We start from the raw sequence: 11796 nt of genomic DNA, 5'->3' as shown, positions 1-11796 counted from the left end.
TTAATAGGGTACGACTGTCCATCAGCCCTAGCTCCTCTAGAAGTCAGCATAGGTGGTAAATCTGAACCATTTGCACAAAGAACTGAACTTGGCTGGAGTATTATAGGTCTTTCGAATCCACATTTAGATAGACATGGAAATCAGAGTTTTGTCCATCGAGTTGCTGTTAAAGAGACTCCTGTTCTAACCCTTAGTGATGTTCTGAGAACTTTGGAGTTAGATTTCAATGAAAGAAGTTATGAGGATAAATGTGTGTCTCAAGATGTTTATTTTATCCAGCATCTCAGTACTAATATCCAACAAAGGGATAACGGACATTATGAGCTCCCCCTTCCTTTCAAGTGTGGTAGTCGACCTTCTCCGCCAAATAATAGAAAAGAACTTGTAGCAGTTACTTGTGACATAGAAAAGATGTTTCAGCAGTTCCTGGTTCCACCTGATCAACGCAATTACCTGAAGTTCTTATGGTGGGAGGGTGGAGACTTCGAGAAAAAGCCTCTAGAAGATCGCATGGCAGTTCACCCCTTTGGGGCTACTACATTTCCTGGGTGTGCTAATTTTGGTATGAAGTACTTGGCACAGCAGTATAAAAGTAATTATCCATCAGCGTCAACCTTTATTGAGAAGAACTTTTATGTAGACGAAAAACAACCAGTTTTTGTTTGGTCAAGGAAGCCAAAGAACTGATTGTTGAAGTTCAAGCTCTGTGTAAACGTGGAGGTTTACAGGTTCACAAATTCAATTCCGATATGGAAGATGTTTTCTGTTGCATAGACTCATCAGAAAGAGCGATAACCATCAAGTCTCTTGACCTCAATAATGAAGCAAGCCCAGCAGGACGTGCACTGGGCATTCAGTGGTCAACAAAGGATCTTTTTAGTTTCAACATCGACCCTAACGACCAGCCACTCGCTGTGGTGTTTTGGCTGTTATTGCTTCTTTGTATGATCTTCTTGGATTTGTTGCACCAGTTATTCTACAGGGAAAGTATATTCAAGAATTGTGCCGTAGAGGCATCGGATAAACAAGCAAGGTCAACATTTCAAGCCCACAGTCATTGAAAAACCTATTCAGAAAGTAGTGGTGCTTATTGAGAATGAGTAACTAAGTCATTTGATTTTGTTTGTGATACCATCACATCAGACAAAATAATTATTTTGAGTTGGTTTTTGTTATAATTTACATTTATGCAAATTGAGAATTGGTCATTTTTATGGTTTGAAATCATGTTTGATTAATTTCCAGTTTTGTTCTGTTTATTCATCATACCATGATTGGTGGGAGTGTAAATGACCGCTTAAATAGGTGTGGGTCCCTTTAAATTAATTTTTAGTTAACACTGCGAAATCACGTTTAAAAGGAAGTGGCGTATAGAGATCAGTAGTCACGCTGCAGCAGAGGGAAGATCAACTCGTGAGTGTCCACATGGCGTGGGGATGAAAAATGAAGTTTAATCCAGTTTAGTAACCTTATGGCAAGCGGAGCGAGGTACGCAGTAGTGATGTCCAAATGAAGCAACGAATCAGTATTGAACCACTTCATCAATTGTTTTGAAAATGGGTTCATTCATTCAAAGCTTCGTTTCAGTGACATCTAGTGGCGAAATTGTAGATAGCAATATAATGTCTGTATAAGTATAACTAGGGTTTGTGTGAATGATGTAAATAAACCAGCCACAAAATAAATAAGCCAGGTGCAGTAGGATAACCAAGGTATAATAAAGCACCTTATTAGGACTGATCAGATAAAAATGTTCCCACATTGGAGAACAGGTTATCTTCCTAGCTGGCTCCATGATGATGATCACACAATGCCGTGATAATAACAACTATGCAAACTCCTAATACAACAAACCCACATCTTGTGCATCATTTTGGGTGTCTATATAGTCCTATTACGCACCTAAAAAGCTGCTGAAGCGTGCGCGCAGCAAAGTCTCGCGTCATGAAGCCTCTCGCGATGCGAAGCAGTATCGACTGGTCTGAACCACTCACGTGATTCACTTAGAGAACTGAAGCAGTTGCTGCTTCGGACGTCATCGGTCACGTGTGTTTTTCCGCACCAAAGCATGCTCCGAAGCAGTAGTTCAAGAAAAATGCTGCTCCGAGTTCGAAGCTTGTGTCGGAGCATCGGTGTCAGACGGTCATCACTAGTACGCAGTGTTAATGTGTTTGTTTCTTTATTTTCAGTGACGTGTTTGTTATATATGGTGTTGTTGGTTAAGCTTTGTTTGTTGAAGGTTTTCATGGTTTATTTGCTTTTGTGTATATTCATTGTGTTGATTTACTTTTGTTATTTTTAGTTTCACGGTGCTCGAGTATGTTCGAATGACGATATTAAAGAGAGGAAACTCATGATGAGCAAAATAAAGAGAATGCACCCGTCAGAAACTCTCCGAGTCTTGTTTGTGAAGCCAAGGGGGCAGCTACAAGTATCTTGACATATGCTCTCTTCATTTTTATTTTTTTCACCGTAACATAGCAGTTCTTATTGCCATTAAGAGTGTAACTTGTTTAGTTTAATCGCAATATGTAGGGGAATTAATCATGTTTACTATATTTTTTTTTTTAATGATTGCATTATTATAATTTCTTATATATGAATGTGATCGCGTGTGTGGGCGTGTTTTAAAGAATTTGGTTGCTGAAAATATTTTAATTGAACTCTGACTTTTTAAATCATTTGAAATGACTTAAGGTTAAATTTCCAGAACTAAATTCAAAGATCTGATCTTGTAACGTTCGAAGACATTTACATTTAATCCATCTAAACGCTAATATAACCACCAGTAATGTTCAATATATCACCCCCTCTAAAAATACTGTTAATAATCTATTTTTCTTTTTGCATTTGAAAAGTGAGGTGTTCAGTTACTGTTTGTGTTTGTAACATGTAATATTTTTGTGCTTATCTAGTTATATATTCATTTTGTAGGATCAGTACAGATCTGTCAATCGAGATACAGTGCAAGCTGTGTGGAATCAAAGACCCGTATTGATGAGGTGATGTTAATTCAGCCAGCACATCCTGATCACACATTACAAGCTAAACATACCATCAGCTATCCTTATAGCTTTTAAATGCTTTGAATCTTTTCTATTTGCAAGTAATACATTCTCACATGTGCACTTACAAATCACCATCAGATCATTATATATTTATAAAGATATTATATCATTATTTTCAAAGCAAAACGCATTCTGTGTGAACGCCCGCTCAATTTGCTTGGGTCTTGGGTTATTTATATTTGTGCAGTTGATAAAGTTATGTTTAATTCCCTGTAAAGTAGGAATAATAACATTTATAAAAAATTTTATCTATGTTTAAAGGCCAGTGTCAGTGAAGATGGTGTGGTCACTGGAATCCTGGTGTTTGTGGGAAATGTGAAGAATGTTCTCCCAGGATTCTACTACAGTGTTGTCCTGATGACTGAGGTAATTCATCTTAGGTGATGCAGTTGCGGTCAAAAGTTTACTTACACCAGACTGAACTGCTTCATCAGGAAAGTACTAAATAAAAAGACAACATGCAAATTTTTATGATCCCTTTTATTGTTAAAGTTATTTTGCGAATACTGCAAGGTGTTAGGGTGATTTGCCTACAGTCGTTTAGGCTGCAGGATGGCCGAATGACTAAAGAAACGTTATCAGACAAGAAACTTAGTTTTCTACCATCTTGCTATTACAACCCACTGCCACTTATACCAACAACAGAAATAAGTGCAGTTATAATAGCAAAATATGTGGGAGATCATTGCACATCAAAGTTAATACCTAATCAAAACTAGTTAGCACATAATTTATAATTGAAATAGTTTAATAATATTTGGTTTAGGACTGCACGATATTGGCAAAAAAAAAATAAAATTCTGCTATATATATATATATATTTATTTTGCAATATGAAGAAAAATTCACCAGATGACTTAAATAGCTCTATTTGGAAAGAAGTAATCATTCTAGGAGGATTGGGTTGATTTTGTAGGTGAGTGAATGCACATAGAAAATAATGAACAAATTATAAGCATAGATAAATATAGAACAAAGATACAAATAAAATAAATAGTGCTTTATATTTTTCAGCTAAGTCTAACAGTATTCAGTAGGGCTGGGTATTGACAATATTCACGATTCAATTAGATTTCTATTCACAAGCTTGCAATTCGATTTCGATTCAATATCGTTTATTTTGGATGTATACCAGATACAGTTAATGACAAATTTTCTTGAGGAAAAAAAATCTCTCAAATAATGCTATAAACTAGACGAGGGAGTCACTTGGTGCTATATTACTATAATATTGAAGGTTAAAATTAACTTTTTTACATCCAAACACTTAAATTACAATAAATAGTTTTTTTTTTAATAATGAAGTTATAATACTAACTTTAGAATTACATAATCATATTTCTACTCCAATTCGTTTTTTGAAATATAAACATTTAAATCATGGCTGTCATAAATAATTTATTCAAACATGCATTAAATACATAAATTATAAATAAAATAAAAATTTAAAAAAATTATAATGAATATGTAATGTGGTGCATATAATTAGCAGAATGCTCCTCTCTATAGCTGACTAATGAGTTTATACTGAATATGATTTTTCTGAAGTAAATGTGACGTTACATGACATTGTTTACAAGCAGTTTTATTGACGTCTTTCCACGGTTGAAACACTGATCTGAGCGATTAAATGTGACATGTTATGGATCAGTTGTTATGGATCAGTTGTACTGTATCTTGTAACATACCTTCAGATGTTCATTCATATTTATTTCACACTGTAACTGGTATTAAAGTGGAGGAGATGATCGTTACACAGTACACATCTTGGCTTCAATCACTATCAGCAACTCTTTGCCTTTAGGAATACCAAATGGGTCTAGGAGGGTGGTGGAAAAGGACATCAAATGTCTTTGTTCATTTTTGATTATTTTCAAAACTACAAAGGTGTATAAACTTTGGAGTGCAACTATATCTCTATATTGCTTTCATTCAATTGAGCCAATTATTATAATGGACTGACTCTGTTTACAAACAATTGTTTTCCTTCTGTTTATCTTTTTCCTCAAGGTATTTTATATATATATATATATATATATTTTTTTTTTTACTTTCCTGCCTCTTTGGAACATGTCCATTTACGCATATTGTGTAGAGATAGTGCGCAGCTTCATGGACATTTGAGGTTTCCTGCCGATGGAGAGCTTCTGGGACATTGACATAAACAGCACTTTTTCCTACAACTTCAAAAAAGTTGGTGATAGACAATTTTGGTTTCTTGTTTTTGTGCCTTTGGAATTTGTCAAGTTTTTTTGTTTTGTTTTTCTTTTCAAAATTACATTCACTGTAATGCTGGAAAAAGATTTTAGAAGAAACCTTTTGGTCCTGTTTAATGTTCGATGCTAGTAAAGGTTTCAGAGCCTATAAGTAACTAGGTTCGATAACACTTTACAATAAGGTCTCATTTGTTAACATCAATTAATATATTAGACAACATGATCTAACTATGTGCATTAACTTTTTACAGTATTTATTCATCTTTTGTTAACATTGGGTAATAAAAAAATATTTTTTTTTTCAAGTTAATAAAATGTATAGTCATTGTTCATGTTAGTTTACAGTTCATCTATTAACTATCTATCAACATATGCATGATTAAAATCAAAAGTTACATAAGTAAATGTTAAAATGAATATTAACCAGGATTAATAAATGCTTTGAAGTATTTTTCATTCATAGTTCGTTAACTAAAATAGTTGACTAATAAAAAGTTATTGTAAAGTGTTACCCAAAGTTTTGAATCTTCTTTTCTTTACATTTTGTTTGTATACATTTTTGTTTGTATCTTATTTATCATCTTATAGATCATACCGAATGATTTTATCTGAAAATGTAAAAATGCAGAAAGTGATGGGTAGGTTAAGTTTTTGGTACCTTTGTATGTGAGGGAGAAAATGATAGTGCATATAAGCCTCTCTAACTCTCATATAGAAAGAGTCTGGAGGACAAAGTGTTGTAATTGTTTGTGTTTGTATAGTGTTTCTTGGGTTTTTCTTGTGCATCAACAAAAAGGTTGTGTATTTGTTTGAGATTGTTTTGTCAATAAATGTAGAGGGTTTCAATTTTTCAACAGCATTTGTGTTGATTGCAATATTTTGAAATATACTAAATTGTAACTTCATTATTATATGTAACTACAAAAAATGTAATAACAAATGTATTAAATAAAAAATGTAAAATAATGTAATTACAAATGTATTAAATTATATAACAGTGTACATGTAATTTACATTGAAGTATATTTTAGTTCACATTAATTGCTTGTCAGTACATTCGGCAGTACACTTACCATATTTCAAAGTACATAAATTGTATTAAAGTCATAAGTAGTTTTAAAAAAATCACTCAGAAATTCAACTTATTGCATTTAATATGAAGTTCATCTGTGATACATTTGAAATTAATTACAAATAGAATGCACTTAAGCGGCTGAAAACATTACATTTAATTCACACTCAAGTGTATTAATAACTGATATTAAAATATATTTTATTTCACATTAATTGCTTGTCAGTACATTAAAATATAGTTGAAGTGCACTGCTTAAACATACTAGACGTAATTATGAAGGTTATCAAAGTTGTATTAAAGTTCAATTTATTGCATTTAATATGAACTTAATCTGTGATACATTTGAAATTAATTACAAATAGAATGCACTTAAGCGCTGAAAACATTACATTTAATTCACACTTAAGTGTGTTCTTTTTAAGTATATTATTTGTGCAATAAGTACACTTTATAAAAGTATACTAAAGTGCACTTTTTTTTTTTTCACAAGGGAAGCCAAGACACTGACGGAAAGGTAACGCACACGGAAGAGCCACTGCAGGAAACCGAATAGAAAGATTTGGAGTTTAGGCTAATTGTTACGGAACTGTAACGAAGCGGGAGTCATGGTAAGATCCAAATGCAAGCTTTATTAAGAATGTCGTACGGTCAATCAGGAGCAGACGAGAACAGCAAGGGACAGGCAGGATCGTAATCGGGGTGCAGGCAATGGTCAGGACAGGCGGATATCATTCGCAGAACAGTATACAAGGCAGGGGTCAGGACAGGCAGCAACGGGTCAAAAAACAGGAACAGGCAAGATCAATCACAGGCAGACAGAAAACAAGGAAATGCTCAGAATTGTCACAAGGAATCAAGACTTCCCAAACTGGTGGTGTGAGTGTAAGTCCTTTATAGTCCTGTTAATATACTGCAGCTGGGTGTGGTGATTAGTGATAGTGATTGATGGAGTGAGTGCAGGTGATTGGCAGAGAGGATTATGGGTAATATAGTCCGGGAACTGACAGGAACAGACGGTGATCATAACATAACGCCCCCCTCCCGGAAGGCGCGTCCTCGCGGCGTAAAAGGAACAGCTAGGGAGGGTGGGTGGGTGCATTGGGGACCTGCATGCAGATAGGAACAGGGTCCCCAATGCTGGTCCAGGAACTCGGGCAGCCACGGCGGGTCAGGCGGCTCGGGCAGCCACGGCGGGTCTGGCGGCTCGGGCAGCCACGGCGGGTCAGGGTCCATGCATGGCCCTAGTGGCCTACAGTCCATGAATGACATCAGTGACAGCAGTGGCAGCAGTGGCTGGGCAGTGGCTGGGCAGGGTCCCCACCCCCAAGCTCCCCACCCCTAGGTATACTGCCCCCCCCCCAAATAGTTCTTGGGGAAATCAAGGGAGGCATTGGGGGGTTCATGGGCAAGGAGCTCGGGTGGCGCCAGCAGGGCAGATGGCCTGAGCGGCAGCGGTAGAGCAAATGGTCCAGGCGGTGGTGGCAAGGCCGACCAAGGCTGCCCTGTGGCCGTATTAGGCAGAGCGGGCAGTTCGGTGACGGCCTCCATGGCCGTATCAGGCAGAGCGGGCAGCTTCGGGACGGCAGCGGGCTCGGGCTGCTCCGGGGCGGCAGCGGGCTCGGGCTGCTCCGGGACGGCAGCGGGCTCGGGCTGCTCTGAGTGCATCCTCCAGGCTCGCAAGAACGACAAAACATAAAACGTGAGTACAGCCCTCTTGGCCATCACCGGACTGATAGGGAGAGCATGCAGAACTGGAGTGGACTCACAGGCTGGAGCGGGTTCTGGAGTGGACTCACTGGCTGGAGCGGACTCTGGAGTGGATTCACTGGCTGGAGCGGGCTCTGGAGTGGATTCACTGGCTGGAGCAGACTCAACGGCAGGAACGGCCCCTTTGTTCACTGACACTGCAGGGGCGGCCATCTTGTCCATCACGTCCAGGGCACTTGGGTCCATATCAACTGACAAATTTGAGAGTGTTGAAACAGGCGCGCTTGAGAGCGTTGAAACAGGCGCGCTTGAGAGCGTTGAAACAGGCGCGCTTGAGAGCGTTGAAACAGGCGCGCTTGAGAGCGATGAGTCCGACGAACTTGAGAGCGAGGCGGGCGGCTGATGCTTGGGAATTCCAGCCGCTTGCGCCGACATCAGCGGTGAATCAGCCACACTGGAACGCAATCCTCTCCGCTCTCGGACAGGACCAGCGACGTGACGTGGCGATCAGCGGAGACGTGACGTGACTCTGGGCGTTCAGCGGAGACGTGACGTGACTCTCGGCGTTCAGCGGAGACGTGACGTGACTCTGGGCGTTCAGCGGAGACGTGACGTGACTCTGGGCGTTCAGCGGAGACGTGACGTGACTCTGGGCGTTCAGCGGAGACGTGACGTGACTCTGGGCGTTCAGCGGAGACGTGACGTGACTCTGGGCGTTCAGCGGAGACGTTGACTGGTGTTGCCGTTATGGGAGCCGCCATCTTGTGAGTGTCCTTAGGCGCGGCGGCCATTACACAGCCAGCCGAGGAATCGCATTCCTCCGCGACACCCACAGTACATGGAGAACCAACTAACAACAGAGCATAGTCCATAAAACCGCAGAGTGATGAACGCGGTCCCTCTCGTCTTAATCTACTCTGGAGAGGTTGGTTGACGCCATCACAAAAGAAGTCAATCAGAGCACAGTCCGGTAGATCAGAGAGGTAAGCAATGTTCAAATATTCCTGCAAATATTCCTCTAGCGATCGTGTACCCTGCGTACTCCACAACAATAATTGAGCAATGTCCATACCGTTTATATGCTCTCCGGGAAAGCTGCTGGATCGTGGTGGCGGCGAAGTCTTCTGTAACGAAGCGGGAGTCATGGTAAGATCCAAATGCAAGCTTTATTAAGAATGTCGTACAGGCAGGGTCAATCAGGAGTAGACGAGAACAGCAAGGGACAGGCAGGATCGTAATCAGGGTGCAGGCAATGGTCAGGACAGGCGGATATCATTCGCAGAACAGTATACAAGGCAAGGGTCAGGACAGGCAGCAACGGGTCAAAAAACAGGAACAGGCAAGATCAATCACAGGCAGACAGAAAACAAGGAAACGCTCAGAATTGTCACAAGTAATCAAGACTTCCCAAACTGGTGGTGTGAGTGTGATTCCTTTATAGTCCTGTTAATGTACTGCAGCTGGGTGTGGTGATTAGTGATAGTGATTGATGGAGTGAGTGCAGGTGATTGGCAGAGAGGATTATGGGTAATGTAGTCCGGGAACTGACAGGAACAGACGGTGATCATAACAGGAACTCAGACTCAGAGACAGAATAATAAGGTGAACAGTTGAACGATGTTTTTAGCCTGCCCTACACACAGGAACGACATGAAGACATAATGGGGAACAGATGCTTGAGAAAATCGTTGGAGAGGAATGCATTCCTTGCATGCTTTTTCTGTCTTCTATTGCCTGTTTATTTTGTTGTATTTTTTTATAATATACTTTTTGTTTTATCAGTATCTTTTTTCAATATATTTTGAAATACATCTACACACCACAAGTTGTTGTGTATGTTTATTACAAATTCAAACAGTAGAACTGAACGAAAAGGAACGGATCTATAAGAACCACCACTTTTCTTATAACAAAGCATATAAAATACGAAAAAAAAAAATTATTTATTTATTTATTTATTTATTAAACATTGTTAAGTAAAACGCTGCGTTTACATAGAACTGTCTCTTTACAACCATAACAAACGGGACACTTTTCAGACGCGCATTCCAACTTCGCCTCAGCGCCAGGCGCAACTAAGTCAAACGTGCGGCTACAGGTGACTACGAGGGAGCTTCATTTGAACAGTGATCTGCGGTCAGATGAGATGTTGTCAGGCTATGTCGGTAAAACTCATAAAAATTAATCTGACTGTTCAATCAGCCGTTATACTGTGTTTACTGCATTTACACTTTATGAGCACATGTGTTCCCTGGGATCGAACCCACAATCGCATGATCACATGATTGCATATTGTTATTGCAATGCTCTACCAGCTGAGCTACGCGAAACCCAAAACCTGATGCAGATAAAAGGGAACAATGCATTAAAATGAAAGCAAATGCTCCTATGGGTCGTATTTCATGAATTAAAATGAAAGTGTCCTGTTGTCGATAGGGGCGCCACTTTAGTAAACGCTCTTATGAATCGTATTTCAGGGAAGTGACAAATGACCTATATGGTCGTATTGGTTGGAGAACATGTTGTAAAAAAGACATTTATAGTTTGTTAAATTACATACGCTTATGTCTATGGAAGCTGCAACAATAACCCTTTCAATTATAATTTGACGAAGTGTTTTATTCGTATTGTGTAAGAAACAATAAAGTTTAGTCTATTCTTCTCCCAGTTCAACGGCCACATACTTTTATGCATTTCGGGGAAGATTTCGTAAATCCGACAGCTCTAACTGCCATAGCCTAAACTCATTGCGCAACGAAACACATTCACGTCCACATATCTCATAAGGATTGGTTAGGGATATACGCCTAGAAACGGTACATCTTCAGTTAAGGCCCAGGGCTGGATTTCCCGATAACATTGTCTCTCAGCGCGCTACGAAGAACCTAAAGGTAGACCTTAACTGAATATATACATTTTTCTGGCGTGTTCCCCGAACTATCCCTTAGGAGGTTGCTTAAGGTATATCTTCTTAAAGGGGTACTTCACCCCTGGAAAGATGAATATGTATTTAAAATTGGTCATTTATGTAGTAGAAATGTGAAATTATTTTTGAATTTGGAGCTTTCTAGACTGAGAAAAGGCAGAAAATGTATTTTTGACTAATGTGGATGAAAGACAACAACTCCCAGAATGCACTTGTTTTGCTGCCCTTGCGAGGCCATGCCCAAACACGCCTATCGGTTACAGGCGGCAGTACCCGGAAAATTCAAACAAATAAATCGTGAGTTAGTTCATACATTTACAGCGAAATGGTGCTAAATTGCTTTGTACCTGGATGTACACCCAAAACCAGGAAAGGACAAGTAAGTTTCCATCATTTTCCGATTAAGTTAAAGATTTGGAGCGATGTAAACAGTGGCTGCGGGCCATCAAACACCCGAAGTTTGGAGATGACACCATTATAGAAAACCTAAAAAAACGCAGAATATGTAGTCTCCATTTCAAGCACGAGGACTACGAACCAAATATCTTTGCAATGAAGAGAACCATTCTGAAGGACACCGCGATACCATCGATATTCACTTTCCCAGAGGACGAACAGCCTGGGCCATCTGGTACTAAGCGTATTCGCTTAGGTAAGACTCGCTGATACTAGACTATTTCTGATAACACAGTAGCCTATATGTAGTGTTGTAGGTAGCAGATGCAAACTTGCAAACTTAGCAAAGTAACGTTAGATAGACAATTACATATAAGTTGCATATAAGTTGACTGTTATCAAAGTAAA

The 11796-nt window shown here is 39.3% G+C and overlaps 1 long non-coding RNA gene across 1 annotated transcript; it reads left to right on the top strand.

Annotated features, from left to right (window-relative positions):
• Window positions 1-2686: 2686 nt before the first annotated feature.
• Window positions 2687-6217, top strand: LOC137022642 (uncharacterized). Its single transcript, XR_010895415.1, has 3 exons — window positions 2687-3002; window positions 3330-3434; window positions 5079-6217. It is a non-coding gene; the product is annotated as an uncharacterized lncRNA (long non-coding RNA).
• The last annotated feature ends 5579 nt before the right edge of the window (window positions 6218-11796 follow it).

Source organism: Chanodichthys erythropterus, chromosome 7 (assembly GCF_024489055.1).
Source record: "Chanodichthys erythropterus isolate Z2021 chromosome 7, ASM2448905v1, whole genome shotgun sequence".
NCBI lineage: Eukaryota > Metazoa > Chordata > Actinopteri > Cypriniformes > Xenocyprididae > Chanodichthys > Chanodichthys erythropterus.
This window is presented reverse-complemented; position numbering and strand designations above follow the sequence as displayed.